Below are 16,099 nucleotides of genomic sequence, written 5' to 3' on the forward strand. Positions count from 1 at the left end.
TATAAAATAACTCTGAAAAATAAAAGTAATTAATTGAAAAAATAAATAAATAAATAAATAAATAAATAAATAAATAATTTTTTAATTAATTACTTGATTAAAGGTCATGGCTGGGCCAAAATCTAGTGAAGAAATGACTTGTAAGATCCCAGGTACTACGGGCCTAATTTTGCTAACGAAGGGGGATTGTGTTAAAGATTGTAAAGTGGCTATGTTTCCGGGCTTCATAGAATCTTCAAATGCGTATCGTTACGCGCAATGGGGAGGCTTGAGGCCGGGAACATGCGTGATATGCGGATATCTGTGCACCCTAATTAAATGGTCGGGGCTCCGGGAGCAGAAGCCCCCTCACCTGGAGAGAGGAACAGACTTACATACAGGTGCAGTGGAGCTGTCTGCTCCCATTAAAATATGTTTTTGCGGAACCTGCTTGAGGAATAATCCAGGCATCATCTCCTGGCAGGTCTGTGAATGCACCCACAGAGGTGAAATCAAAGATGGGTGCTGTTTCACGAAGAATGGTGTTTTGACTACCTGCTTACCGACAAGCCAGCCAAGTATGTTTTTTGTAGGAGAGCTGCTCAGGAATCCTAGCCTGGTGAAGCCGGTTAGAGATTTATGGGTGGAAGCTTATCCATTTGTGTTCAAGCTCAAGACCAGAGAAAAAGGACTGGAAGAGCTTCAGGCTCGGTCCAAATTTGAGTCCATTAAGAGCTTAATATTAGGACAGCAATTTGGTACGCTGGCTGATGCATGGGAAACAGGTACACAGATTGGGGTAACTCAAGAGTATAAAGACGACAGATGGGGAACTTATCTGTCAGGGACTCTGGACTGGCATACAGGATTGTCTGTTCAGGAGCCCCCAGGGATGCGTAAGCGTGTTACATCATACCTGGTTGAGCTGAAGAGTCTGGGACCAGGGGCGGAGCGTAAGTTCATGCCTTATCAGTTAACTTTGATAGAGGTAATAGACCTGTCGGGTCGCGTTTGCAGCTCGGCTGTTAACATAGTGACCACCCGGAGAGGAGAGGCACATTGGCCTAAGATTTATGGGACTGCTCACACTAGAATGTCTCGTAGAAGGCTGGTCCCCAATCTGACTCTACCTAACTAGAGCAGGGCGCTTTCATTTCTGCTGATTTTTATGCTTCTGTTTTACAGATGTTGTCTACTCAGAAGCATAAGAGGGAAACCAGCAGAAAACGAAAAGTGGTCAGGTATGCAACTCCGGCGGGAGTTGACCCCAAAGTTAAAAAGAAAAATGTAAATATTCCGAAAGGACAGAATTGGATAATAAAATGGATTAAATGGGCCTTTTTTTATCCTTTTCGAATTTAGCCTCATAGGATTAAGTATAGCGATTGCATATGGGGTACATGTATATCTCCGAACCTATCATGTGTCCTCAGTGACATATAACATAACTCACGGAGGACCACAACAATTAGTAGGGAATTGGAATGTATCCAAAATTAAGCTGTTATGGCCCAAAGAAGATTTTAATGAGAATATAACCACCTGCATGATAGCAACACAGATTGGATTCAAGATTTGTAGTGTAACAGGGAACAAAACTGGCTGCCTGCGCTTGCCCTGTGGAGAAAATGGATTTGACCGGATCATGGCTACACCCTCCGTGACATCATTTTCTGCAGCAGAGCAGGAGGAGAAGAATGACACGGAGTGTGGTGAGACTGGCCCATGGGCGGAGTATAAGGCAGTCTTGATGGATCACACAGGATCCACAGAGCTTGATCGATCTTGTCAGATAATATTGAGGAAAAAGAAAATCTTAAATCAAACTTCAGGTGAAGTAGAGTTGTGGGTTTACAAATATTGCCTTAGAAATGATTTAGAATGGGGACACAACTTCACCACTTTCAAAGTGATAAAGATAGAAAGATGGTGGCCTCGTAGAATCGAATTTGGGTGTTTTCAGACCAAAGACAGTAGTTTAAGTTCCTGGCAAACAGGAAATATTACGCATTGGTATCAAAGATTATCAAGAGGGAGGGAACGAAGAGATGTTTGCCCGACCCCCCCTCCTAACACAACACTAAAATATGATTCCTTGTCCATGATAGGAGAGAGTCACATGTGGCAGAAAGTAAAAGATAATGTGATTAAATGGTTATCAAAAGTACCCCCTGCAATGTCTGATCCCCTGGCTGAGGCAGAGGAAGGTGAAGAGACCGTTCCTCTCTTTCTAGAGCCCGGTGTGCGGGGTAAGAGATCTACTTCAGACTTAGCTCGACTCTTACGTAAAGGTCATAGTGAATATGCAAATTACACAGGATATCAGAATTATATACTTCCCACTAATAGTACATATTTTAACTGGACATTTTTCTGCCTCCATAATGAGGTAGGCCTTCAGCCACAAGGATGGGAACTGCATCCAATAAGACACACTCTTTATACAGAATGGGTTTATGAGGTTCCTAATTTTAAACACCCAAAAGTAGTGCAATGGATGAAAAAGGATCAATCTGATCCCACTAACTTAGATACAGGATTGCATGCATGGAATGAGGAAACTAGACTCTGTTTAACCAGGAAAGCGAATAATAGCGCTGTATGGCAGGGAGGCGAGCCACTTAGAATAAGGATCGCAGGAGCATATTATCAAAAAGGTACAGCTACTCCTGATAGTATAATTGAGGCAGACTCCATCTTCGAAGCAGTAAATGAAATGATTAGACCAACCCATAAGAAAGATTTTTATCACAGTCCCACATGGGCTAGAAATTACACCTTAATGCTTGAAGGATGTCAGGTGGAAGTCTGTAATAATACTAAAGGGTTAACTAGAAGGATGTGTATTTTTTGGTATTCACAACTATATGGATTAACAGTTGGAGGTCTGCGTCCAGACACATTAGGAGATCGAGAGTTTTTTAAACCTAGGCCTCCTTATCTAAACATAGCTACTTTAGGAACTGGAGAATTATGCTATAAAGTCTTACGTGGTTATATGCAAAGAGATATTCCAGAAGATTATAGATATTATAGAAAAGGAATGTACGAGACATATCCTATGACATACTGGTATGGAGAGGGATATAATAAGCAAAAATATGATTATTACCCCCAGGACACAAGGATTGAAGCAGAAACATTTGAAAGAAAATTAGTGGGAACTAAAACTCTTGTGATGGAACATGGTCAACTTCGAGTTAAAACAAATTGGTTTTCTATTGATAAAACAAATACTTGGGAAGTAAATGATACAAAAACAGGAAATGGTCTTTTAGATCGTATAATGATTATGAATGATAAAGTTGGAGACTTAGTGCCACCTGGATTTACAGCGCCAGGAACGACGAAATGGGGAGCGTTTAGTCTGGTCAATTTCAATTACCTTAACGGGTTAGGCATAGACCATCATGTGTGTTTTAATGATCCGAGAATAGGGAAAAATCCTCAACCTGAAAGATTCACAATTGACCCTGATGCACCCAAAGAGTTTCCTAACTTCAGAAATTTCCCAAATTGGGATCTGAGAAGTGGTTTTTGCTCACCATTTCGAAGATCGTTAGATCAGCAAAAAGCTGACTGGTTTGATTATTTTGCATATGGCATAAATGGCACATTACGTCATGTGAGTCTGATAGTACGTGGTGTAAATGAAATTATGAGTGACAGTGTAGTGCAGGTTTCTAATAATGTAATTCAAGGAACTTCTGATTCAATGGGAATGTTGGTAAAAGGAGTTAGAGAGCACATCATTAGGCCCGTCTGGGATGCTCTGTTCTGGCCTCTGTGCGCTCTAGGATTGATGTGTGGGGTGATTATTTTAATAATCGGTATGATTTTGGCCTGTAAAAACAACAAGTGGCAGTTGACAGGAAGAAAGCTGTTAGGAGAAAGGAAAAAGGACCTGGTAGATCCAGATAAGATGGGAAGAGAGGTGTCAAGGTAGAGGGAGTATTAGCCCCCCTTCTTGTTGCTCCTGTTTAAGTGCAGGCCTCTCTGCACCGCGTGTCACTTGCTCCTTAACTGTCAGTCTGTAACTTGAAGTGAACCAATGGCTCATCAAACTCACCCTGAATCTGAGCTGATTGACGCTCTGAATCTGGAGGTATGTCAGGATTTTGTAACTATTTTATCCAGTTTGTCTTTAGGATGTTGTAGACATTTCATAACTGGTGTACACTTGTTGTGAGGATTATTGTTGTAAAACTATGCCTGCAGATAGGAATTGTAGTGTGGTTCTTCCTGCAGCTTCTGATGATTTATTTTCTCCTATAATTAAGAAGTGTTTATGCAGTAATGCAGTTACTTATTGCTTCATGGAATGAGTTATATATCTCATGTGGAACAAATTTTATGTTCCTTCCAGATGGACTCGATTCGGCAGAATATCATAGAGGGATTAATCCCCTCTGCAGGTCCATCAACTGTTTTCTCTCTGAATGGCGCATACTATTTGTGCACCGTGAATCGCGGGAGGGATGGATTGCCTCAGACTAAGACAATCGGGCTCCAGTGTGAACATGCTACGATGAATAAACGCTGCGTGTCTTGCAGGTTTATTCAGTACATCCAGACCAAATGGAAAAGGGATTCAAGCGGGAGACTGATCAGGAAGACGACATACTAATGTTGTCCTCCCCGGGAGTAGATGCCCTGCTTGAGCAGGCCCACGACGAGGAGCTGACAACGGCGCCCTCATCTGACGTGGCTGAAGAGGTTGTATCAGTAATGACGGCAGCTTTGACATGCGTCCCGTGTCCTGATGTGATACGTGAAATCCCTATGGTCTGTCTAAGTAGTGAGCCAGCAGGCATTCCTTCCCCTGTCCGAATTGCACCTGGGAGAGAAATGAGATGGAGAATTAAATCCCAGAAGGGGTGTTACTTTGTTTGTCAAGGCAAGATTATAGATTGCTTTCAGTTTATGAATATTTTGTCTGTAAAGACTGGATGGTTCGGCCCAGAAGTCTGTGACTCTTTTGGGACCGCACCTTTGTTGGATACGAAAAATCATGTTTTGGTTTTCAGCGCCAGCTTCCCACCTCAAATGATGGGATCGCTTCCACGTGGAGAAGCTCCGGTGATGGATTTATCTTTATTCTTCCTGGGCGAAGATCCCACAGATGGGAGAAAGCAGTTTAAAGGTTATGTAACAACCCGCAAAGGGACCTTGTGCTTACCCGTAGCTGATGATGGCATTATGATGAGAATGAGGGTTGATGTGGAGGCCACAGTTAGGTGTCTGAGTGTTCAGCCGTTCCTGAGTGAGATGGATGCTAGATTTATGAAGGCTTGCATTGCTGCTCTATCTTTTTATGGTCCTTTGCCTCAGTTCGTCCTCATGGGGGATGTTGCAAGTCCGAGCAATCGGTCAAGGCTTAGAAACAGTGGTCAGAGACAAGGGTCACACAAGGGTCAAGAGGACAATAGTTCAGGACTTGCTGGTGAGGACAGAACTAGGCAAAGGGTCAAAAGACAGCCTGTCCTCTCTGGATCCACCCATGGACACACCCCTGGGCCCGCCCCTAACTCCACCTCTGGCGGGAAAAGAAGGACTGGCATGGAGTGAGGAAGGTCTAACTGGACCCAGAAGCTCTCAGGAATGCTGGAGGAAGATCTACAATTTGCTACCAACATGAAGATTTATGACCTGTGCTCTCATTCCAGGAGTGCAGAATGTAACTTTTGTGCCCTCATGTGAACACTGCATGTATTGAAAATGATACCAAATGTCTTATGTAGAGCTAAAAAAGTGTATCTGGTAAATGACCCCTTGACCTAAACTGTCAGGAGAGAATGACTTGTGACTCTTACATTGTTTAGAGCAGTCTCAGAAGTGATATAAAAGGATGCAGCTCAGATCGAGCGAGCTGGGTTCTTGGGGAGATTCTGAGAAGACGAGAGCTAGTGTAAACTAACTCTTATTTAATCATTTTGAACCAATTCCTCCGTGGGGGATAGTAGTTGCTTTTCACTTTACCCATTTTTGTATTTTGATTTTGTAATAAACCTTTTTTGAAAAAGAAACATAATCCTGATTCTTTCAGGTTTTCTCTAAAGCTTCACGTTTGGGGCCCTGACCATAATTGCACAGAGGTAAGCATGTCGAAGATCGGTCTCTGAATTATCAGGACTTACTTTACAGTTTATAACAGAATAATATAAAGAAACCTTAAGATAAGGGAAGTTTTAACTTCCCCCTCCTTGCGAGTAACGAGTTGTCTTAAGGGCGATAAAAGCAAAATATTCGAGGTTATTTTGGCTCTGATTGCAGGTTGAAAAAGTCTCTAATCAGCTGGAAGGTTGGATTAATGAATAAATTGATAAACTTATGATAGCCTGATCAACTAGCATAAATCATTTTATAGTTACCAACCTCCCACATAAGCTGTTAGAGGCGCAATTAATTCCGGGTAATCCAAACAATTGCTGAGAGGCTTGGCTTGCCTCCAGACTTCTCTCTAGTATCTTAACCAAAAGGTAACGAGTTTAAAAGAAGTGTAGTACTCTGGGGCTGGCTATTCGTGCAAGTCATTTCACCTTTAAAATAAAAGATAAGATTCTAATTAGGTAGTCCAAACCCGGATCTAGTACAATTATACTCGTCGATACACCCCCGAACCCTGATGGATGCACCGTCTCATAAGTTCTAACGGAACTGGGTTTTAAAGGAACCGGTAAATGGGACGGGCACACGACATTACACTGGGTCTGACAGAGGGCCTCCATGAGAGAGGCCCAAGCAAGACGCGCCCCGAGGAGTGTCTTGCCACATGTCAACACTGGGTCTGACTGAGGGCCTCCATGAGAGAAGCCCAAGCAAGACGCGCCCCGAGGAGCGTCTTGCCACATGTCAACACTGGGTCTGACTGAGCGCCTCCAGGAGAGAGGCCCAAGCAAGACACGCCCCGAGGAGCGTCTTGACACATGTCAACACTGGGTCTGACTGAGGGCCTCCATGAGAGAAGCCCAAGCAAGACGCGCCCCGAGGAGAGTCTTGCCACATGTCAACACTGGGTCTGACAGAGGGCATCCAGGAGAGAGCCCCAAGCAGTACGCGCCCCAAGGAGCGTCTTGCCACATGTCACCACTAGGTCTGACTGAGCGCCTCCAGGAGAGAGGCCCAAGCAAGAAGCGCCCCGAGGAGCGTCTTGCCACATGTCAACAATGGGTCTGACTGAGGGCCTCCAGGAGAGAAGCCCAAGCAAGACGCACCCCGAGGAGCTTCTTGCCACATGTCAGCACTCGGTCTGACTGAGCGCCTCCAGGAGAGGCCAAAGCAAGACACGCCCCGAGGAGTGTCTTGCCACATGTCAACACTGGGTCTGACTGAGGGCCTCCATGAGAGAAGCCCAAGCAAGACGCGCCCCGAGGAGAGTCTTGCCACATGTCAACACTGGGTCTGACAGAGGGCATCCAGGAGAGAGCCCCAAGCAGTACGCGCCCCAAGGAGCGTCTTGCCACATGTCACCACTGGGTCTGACTGAGCGCCTCCAGGAGAGAGGCCCAAGCAAGAAGCGCCCCAAGGAGCGTCTTGCCACGTGTCAACACTGGGTCTGATTGAGGGCCTTCTGGAGAGAGGCCCAAGCAAGACGCGCCCCGAGGAGCGTCTTGCCACATGTCAACAATGGGTCTGACTGAGGGCCTCCAGGAGAGAAGCCCAAGCAAGACGCGCCCCGAGGAGATTCTTGCAACATGTCAGCACTCGGTCTGACTGAGCGCCTCCAGGAGAGGCCAAAGCAAGACACGCCCCGAGGAGTGTCTTGCCACATGTCAACACTGGGTCTGACTGAGCGCCTCCAGGAGAGAAGCCCAAGCAAGACGCGCCCCGAGGAGCTTCTTGCCACATGTCAGCACTCGGTCTGACGGAGCGCCTCCAGGAGAGGCCAAAGCAAGACACGCCCTGAGGAGTGTCTTGCCACATGTCAACACTGGGTCTGACTGAGCGCCTCCAGGAGAGAGGCCCAAGCAAGACGCGCCCCGAGGAGCGTCTTGCCACGTGTAAACACTGGGTCTGACTTAGCGCCTCCAGGAGAGAGGCCCAAGCAAGATGCGCCCCGAGGAGCGTCTTGCCACGTTTCACCACTGGGTCTGACTGAGCTCCTCCAGGAGAGAGGCCCCAGCAGGACGCGCCCCGAGGAGCATCTTGCCACATGTCACTACTCGGTTTAACTGAGCGCCTCCAGGAGATAGGTCCAAGCAAGACGCGCCCCGAGGAGCATCTTGCCACATGTCACTACTCGGTTTAACTGAGCGCCTCCAGGAGAGAGGCCCAAGCAAGACGCGCCCCGAGGAGCGTCTTGTCACATGTCACTACTCGGTCTGACTGAGTGCCTCCAGGAGAGAGGCCCAAGCAAGACGTGCCCCGAGGAGCGTCTTGCCACATGTCAACACTGGGTCTGACTGAGCGCCTCCAGGAGAGAGGCCCAAGCAAGACACGCCCCGAGGAGCGTCTTGACACATGTCAACACTGGGTCTGACTGAGGGCCTCCATGAGAGAAGCCCAAGCAAGACGCGCCCCGAGCAGAGTCTTGCCACATGTCAACACTGGGTCTGACAGAGCGCCTCCAGGAGAGAGGCCCAAGCAAGACGCGCCCCGAGGAGCGTCTTGCCACATGTCACCACTGGGTCTGACTGAGCGCCTCCAGGAGAGAGGCCCAAGCAAGAAGCGCCCCGAGGAGCGTCTTGCCACATGTCAACAATGGGTCTGACTGAGGGGCTCCAGGAGAGAAGCCCAAGCAAGACGCGCCCCGAGGAGCTTCTTGCCACATGTCAGCACTCGGTCTGACTGAGCGCCTCCAGGAGAGGCCAAAGCAAGACGCGCCCAGAGGAGCGTCTTGACACATGTCAACACTGGGTCTGACAGAGGGCCTCCATGAGAGAGGCCCAAGCAAGACGCGCCCCGAGGAGTGTCTTGCCACATGTCAACACTGGGTCTGACTGAGCGCCTCCAGGAGAGAGGCCCAAGCAAGACGCGCCCCGAGGAGCGTCTTGCCACGTGTCAACACTGGGTCTGACTTAGCGCCTCCAGGAGAGAGGCCCAAGCAAGATGCGCCCCGAGGAGCATCTTGTCACGTGTCACCACTGGGTCTTACTGAGCTTCTCCAGGAGACAGGCCCAAGCAAGACGCGCACCGAGGAGCTTCTTGCCACATGTCAGCACTCGGTCTGACTGAGCGCCTCCAGGAGAGGCCAAAGCAAGACACGCCCCGAGGAGTGTCTTGCCACATGTCAACACTGGGTCTGACTGAGCTTCTCCAGGAGACAGGCCCAAGCAAGACGCGCCCCGAGGAGCTTCTTGCCACATGTCAGCACTCGGTCTGACTGAGCGCCTCCAGGAGAGGCCAAAGCAAGACACGCCCGAGGAGTTTCTTGCCAGGTGTCAACACTGGGTCTGACTGAGCGCCTCCAGGAGAGAGGCCCAAGCAAGACGCGCCCCGAGGAGCATCTTGCCACATGTCAATACTCGGTTAAACTGAGCGCCTCCAGGAGAGAGGTCCAAGCAAGACGCACCCCGAGGAGCGTCTTGCCACATGTGAACACTGGGTCTGACTGAGCGCCTCCAGGAGAGAGGCCCAAGCAAGACGCGCCCCGAGGAGCATCTTGCCACATGTCAACACTGGGTCTGACTGAGAACCTCCAGGAGAGAGGCCCAAGCAAGACGCGCCCCGAGGAGCGTCTTGCCACATGTCAACACTGGGTCTGACTGAGCGCCTCCAGGAGAGAGGCCCAAGCAAGACGCGCCCCGAGGAGCGTCTTGTCACATGTCACTACTCGGTCTGACTGAGTGCCTCCAGGAGAGAGGCCCAAGAAAGACGTGCCCCGAGGAGCGTCTTGCCACATGTCAACAATGGGTCTGACTGAGGGCCTTCAGGAGAGAAGCCCAAGCAAGAAGCGCCCCGAGGAGCGTCTTGCCACATGTCAACACTGGGTCTGACTGAGCGCCTCCAGGAGAGAGGCCCAAGCAAGACACGCCCCGAGGAGCGTCTTGACACATGTCAACACTGGGTCTGACTGAGGGCCTCCATGAGAGAAGCCCAAGCAAGACGCGCCCCGAGGAGAGTCTTGCCACATGTCAACACTGGGTCTGACAGAGGGCATCCAGGAGAGAGCCCCAAGCAATACGCGCCCCGAGGAGCGTCTTGCCACATGTCACCACTGGGTCTGACTGAGCGCCTCCAGGAGAGAGGCCCAAGCAAGAAGCGCCCCGAGGAGCGTCTTGCCACGTGTCAACACTGGGTCTGATTGAGGGCCTTCTGGAGAGAGGCCCAAGCAAGATGCGCCCCAAGGAGCGTCTTGCCACATGTCAAAAATGGGTCTGACTGAGGGGCTCCAGGAGAGAAGCCCAAGCAAGACGCGCCCCGTGGAGCTTCTTGCCACATGTCAGCACTCGGTCTGACTGAGCGCCTCCAGGAGAGGCCAAAGCAAGACGCGCCCCGAGGAGCGTCTTGACACATGTCAACACTGGGTCTGACAGAGGGCCTCCATGAGAGAGGCCCAAGCAAGACGCGCCCCGAGGAGTGTCTTGCCACATGTCAACACTGGGTCTGAATGAGCGCCACCAGGAGAGAGGCCCAAGCAAGACGCGCTCCGAGGAGCGTTTTGCCACGTGTCAACACTGGGTCTGACTTAGCGCCTCCAGGAGAGAGGCCCAAGCAAGATGCGCCCCGAGGAGCGTCTTGCCACGTGTCACCACTGGGTCTGACTGAGCTCCTCCAGGAGACACGCCCAAGCAAGACGCGCCCCGAGGAGCGTCTTGCCATGAGTCACCACTGGGTCTGATTGAGCACCTCCAGGAGAGAGGCCCAAGCAAGACGCGCCCGGAGGAGCGTCTTGCCACATGTAAGCACTCGGTCTGACTGAGCGCCTCCAGGAGAGAGGCCCGAGGAGCGTCTTGCCACATGTCACCTCTGGGTCTGACTGAGCGGCTCCAGGAGAGAAGCCCAAGCAAGAAACGCCCGAGGAGCGTCTTGACACATGTCAACACTGGGTCTGACTGAGCGCTTCCAGGAGAGAGGTCCAAGCAACATGCGCCCCGAGGAGCGTCTTGCCACATGTCAACACTGGGTCTGACTGAGTGCCTCCATGAGAGAAGCCCCAGCAAGACGCGCCCCGAGGAGCGTCTTGTCACATGTCACTACTCGGTCTGACTGAGCGCCTCCAGGAGAGAGGCCCAAGCAAGACGTGCCCCGAGGAGCGTCTTGCCACATGTCAACAATGGGTCTGACTGAGGGCCTCCATGAGAGAGGCCCAAGCAAGATGCGCCCCGAGGAGCGTCTTGCCACGTGTCACCACTGGGTCTGACTGAGCTCCTCCAGGAGACAGGCCCAAGCAAGACGCGCCCCGAGGAGCGTCTTGCCACGTGTCACCACTGGGTCTGATTGAGCACCTCCAGGAGAGAGGCCCCAGCAAGACGCACCCCGCGGAGCGTCTTGTCTTATGTCAGCACTTGGTCTGACTGAGCACCTCCAGGAGAGAGGCCCAAGCAAGACGCGCCCGGAGGAGCGTCTTGCCACATGTCAGCACTCGGTCTGACTGAGCGCCTCCAGGAGAGAGGCCCGAGGAGCGTCTTGCCACATGTCACCTCTGGGTCTGACTGAGCGGCTCCAGGAGAGAGGCCCAAGCATGAAACGCCCGAGGAGCGTCTTGACACATGTCAACACTGGGTATGACTGAGCGCTTCCAGGAGAGAGGTCCAAGCAACACGCGCCCCGAGGAGCGTCTTGCCACATGTCAACACTGGGTCTGACTGAGTGCCTCCAGGAGAGAAGCCCAAGGAAGACGTGCCCCGAGGAGCTTCTTGCCACATGTCAGCACTTGGTCTGACTGAGCGCCTCCAGGAGAGAGGCCAAAGCAAGATGCGCCCCGAGGAGCGTCTTGACACATGTCAACACTGGGTCTGACTGAGCGCCTCCAGGAGAGAGGCCCAAGCAAGACGCGCCCAGAGGAGCGTCTTGCCACATGCCAGCATTCGGTCTGACTGAGCGCCTCCAGGAGAGAGGCCCAAGCAAGACGCGCCCCGAGGAGCGTCTTGACACATGTCTCCTCTGGGTCTGACTGAGCGCCTCCAGGAGAGAGGCCCAAGCAAGACGTGCCCCGAGGAGCATCTTGCCACATGTCAACACTGGGTCTGACTGAGTGCCTCCATGAGAGAAGCCCCAGCAAGACGCGCCCCGAGAAGCGTCTTGCCACATGTCAACACTGAGTCTGACTGAGCACCTCCAGGAGAGAGGCCCAAACAAGACGCGCCCCGAGGAGCGTCTTGCCACATGTCAACACTGGGTCTGACTGAGTTCCTCCAGGAGAGAGGCCCCAGCAAGACGCGCCCCAAGGAGCGTCTTGCCACATGTCACTACTCGGTTTAACTTAGCGCCTCCAGGAGAGAGGTCCAAGCAAGACGCGCCCCGAGGAGCGTCTTGCCACATGTCACTACTCTGTCTGACTGAGCGCCTCCAGGAGAGAGGCCCAAGCAAGACGTGCCCCGAGGAGCGTCTTGCCACATGTCAACAATGGGTCTGACTGAGGGCCTCCAGGAGAGAAGCCCAAGCAAGACGCGCCCCGAGGAGCGTCTTGCCACATGTCAACACTGGGTCTGACTGAGGGCCTCCAGGAGAGAGGCCCAAATAAGACGCACCCCGAGGAGCGTCTTGCCACATGTCAACAATGGGTCTGACTGAGGGCCTCCAGGAGAGAAGCCCAAGCAAGACGCGCCCCGAGGAGCGTCTTGCCACATGTCAGCACTCGGTCTGACTGAGCGCCTCCAGGAGAGAGGCCCAAGCAAGACACGCCCCGAGGAGCGTCTTGCCACATGTGAACACTGGGTCTGACTGAGCGCCTCCAGGAGAGAGGCCCAAGCAAGACGCGCCCGGAGGAGCGTCTTGCCACATGTCAGCACTCGGTCTGACTGAGCGCCTCCAGGAGAGAGGCCCAAGCAAGACGCGCCCCGAGGAGCGTCTTGACACATGTCTCCTCTGGGTCTGACTGAGCGCCTCCAGGAGAGAGGCCCAAGCAAGACGTGCCCCGAGGAGCATCTTGCCACATGTCAACACTGGGTCTGACTGAGTGCCTCCATGAGAGAATTCCCAGCAAGACGCGCCCCGAGAAGCGTCTTGCCACATGTCAATACTGCGTCTGACTGAGCACCTCCAGGAGAGAGGCCCAAGCAAGACGCGCCCCGAGGAGCGTCTTGCCACATGTCAACACTGGGTCTGACTGAGCGCCTCCAGGAGAGAGGCCCAAGCAAGACGTGCCCCGAGGAGCGTCTTGCCACATGTCAACACTGGGTCTTACTGAGCACCTCCAGGAGAGTGGCACGAAGCAAAATTTCACATCATTCTGGGTTCATTTGTGTGAAAACAAGGTCCAATCAGGCTGAAACGTTACAGGAAGGTAGAATCTATTGAGTTGTAAGTGATCTGAACGTTTCATGATGATAGCCCTTTCCTAAGGAGGTAAAACCATGTCCCAAAGGTCACCGGATCGGTGTCAATTTAAAAAAGTAGTCCAGTTACACATTTGTGGGCTTATAACTTGGCTTCTGAATGTCCTAGAGAGATCAGGTTTGTTTTAGTGTACTCCAATCAACAGCCCCTACAACCACAAAAAGGAATGGAGTCATTAGCACTCATGGTTTTTAAATGGCACCCAGAATTACGTTGCACGAAGCACAATTTCACATCATTTTGGGTTCATTTGTGTGAAAACAAGGTCCAATCAGGCTGAAACGTTACAGGAAGGTAGAATCTATTGAGTTGTAAGTGATCTGAACGTTTCATGATGATAGGACATTCCTAAGGGGGTCAAACCATGTCCCAAATGTCACCGGGCCTGGTGCGACTTTAAAGAAGTAGTCCAGTTACACCTTTGTGGGCTTATAACTTGGCTTCTGAATGTCCTAGAGAGGTCAGGCTTGTTTTAGTGTACTTCAATAAACATCCCCTACAACCACAAAAAGGAATGGAGTCATTAGCACTTATGGTTTTTAAATGGCACCCAGAATTATGTTGCACAAAGCACAATTTCACATCATTCTGGGTTCATTTGTGTGAAAACAAGGTCCAATCAGGCTGAAACGTTACAGGAAGGTAGAATCTATTGAGTTGTAAGTGATCTGAACGTTTCATGATGATAGCACTTTCCTAAGGGGGTCAAACCATGTCCCAGAGGTCACCGGATCTGGTGTCAATTTAAAGAAGTAGTCCAGTTACACATTTGTGGGCTTATAACTTGGCTTCTGAATGTCCTAGAGAGGTCAGGCTTGTTTTAGTGTACTTCAATAAACAGCCCCTACAACCACAAAAAGGAATGGAGTCATTAGCACTTATGGTTTTTAAATGGCACCCAGAATTATGTTGCACAAAGCACAATTTCACATCATTCTGGGTTCATTTGTGTGAAAACAAGGTCCAATCAGGCTGAAACGTTACAGGAAGGTAGAATCTATTGAGTTGTAAGTGATCTGAACATTTCATGATGATAGCACTTTCCTAAGGGGGTCAAACCATGTCCCAGAGGTCACCGGATCTGGTGTCAATTTAAAGAAGTAGTCCAGTTACACATTTGTGGGCTTATAACTTGGCTTCTGAATGTCCTAGAGAGATCAGGTTTGTTTTAGTGTACTCCAATCAACAGCCCCTACAACCACAAAAAGGAATGGAGTCATTAGCACTTATGGCTTTTAAATGGCACCCAGAATTATGTTGCACGAAGCACAATTTCACATCATTCTGGGTCCATTTGTGTGAAAACAAGGTCCAGTCAGGCTGAAACGTTACAAGAAGGTAGAATCTGTTGAGTTGTAAGTGATCTGAAAGTTTCATGATGATCGCACATTCCTACAGGGGGTCAAACCATGTCCCAAAGGTCACCGGGCCTGGTGTCACTTTAAAGAAGTAGTCCAGTTACACCTTTGTGGGCTTATAACTTGGCTTCTGAATATCCTACAGAGGTCAGGTTTGTTTTAGAGTACTCCAATTAACAGCCCCCATTACCCCAAAAAGGAATGGAGTCATTAGCACTTATGGTTTTTAAATGGCAAACAGAATTATGTTGCACAAAGCACAATTTCACATCATTCTGGGTTAATTTGTGTGAAAACAATGTCCAATCAGGCTGAAACGTTACAAGAAGGTAGAATCAATTGAGTTTTAAGTGATATGAACGTTTCATGATGATCGCACATTCCTATAGGGGGTCAAACCATGTCCCAAAGGTCACCGGGCCTGGTGTCACTTTAAAGAAGTAGTCCAGTTACACCTTTGTGGGCTTATAACTTGGCTTCTGAATGTCCTAGAGAGATCAGGTTTGTTTTAGTGTACTCCAATCAACAGCCCCTACAACCACAAAAAGGAATGGAGTCATTATGGTTTGTAAATGGCACCCAGAATTATGTTGCATGAAGCACAATTTCACATCTTCTGGGTCCATTTGTGTGAAAACAAGGTCCAATCAGGCTGAAACGTTTGAAGAAGGTAGAATCTATTGAGTTGTAATTGATCTGAACGTTTCATGATGATCGCACATTCCTAAGGGGGTCAAACCATGTCCCAAAGGTCACCGGGCCTGGTGTCACTTTAAAGAAGTAGTCCAGTTACACCTTTGTGGGCTTATAACTTGGCTTCTGAATATCCTAGAGAGGTCAGGTTTAATTTAGAGTACTCCAATTAACAGCCCCCATTACCCCAAAAAGGAATGGAGTCATTAGAACTTATGGTTTTTAAATGGCACCCAGAATTATGTTGCACGAAGCACAATTTCACATCATTCTGGGTCCATTTGTGTGAAAACAAGGTCCAATCAGGCTGAAACGTTACAGGAAGGTAGAATCTATTGAGTTGTAAGTGATCTGAACGTTTCATGATGATAGCACTTTCCTATAGGGGGTCAAACCATGTCCCAAAGGATACTGGATCGGTGTAAATTTAAAGAAGTAGTCCAGTTACACATTTGTGGGCTTATAACTTGGCTTCTGAATGTCCTAGAGAGATCAGGTTTGTTTTAGTGTACTCCAATCAACAGCCCCTACAACCACAAAAAGGAATAGAGTCATTAGCACTTATGGTATGTAAATGGCACCCAGAATTATGTGGCACGAAGCACAATTTCACATAATTCTGGGTCCAT

The sequence above is a fragment of the Nothobranchius furzeri genome, chromosome 7 (assembly GCF_043380555.1).
Source record: "Nothobranchius furzeri strain GRZ-AD chromosome 7, NfurGRZ-RIMD1, whole genome shotgun sequence".
In the NCBI taxonomy this organism is placed as follows: Eukaryota; Metazoa; Chordata; class Actinopteri; order Cyprinodontiformes; family Nothobranchiidae; genus Nothobranchius; species Nothobranchius furzeri.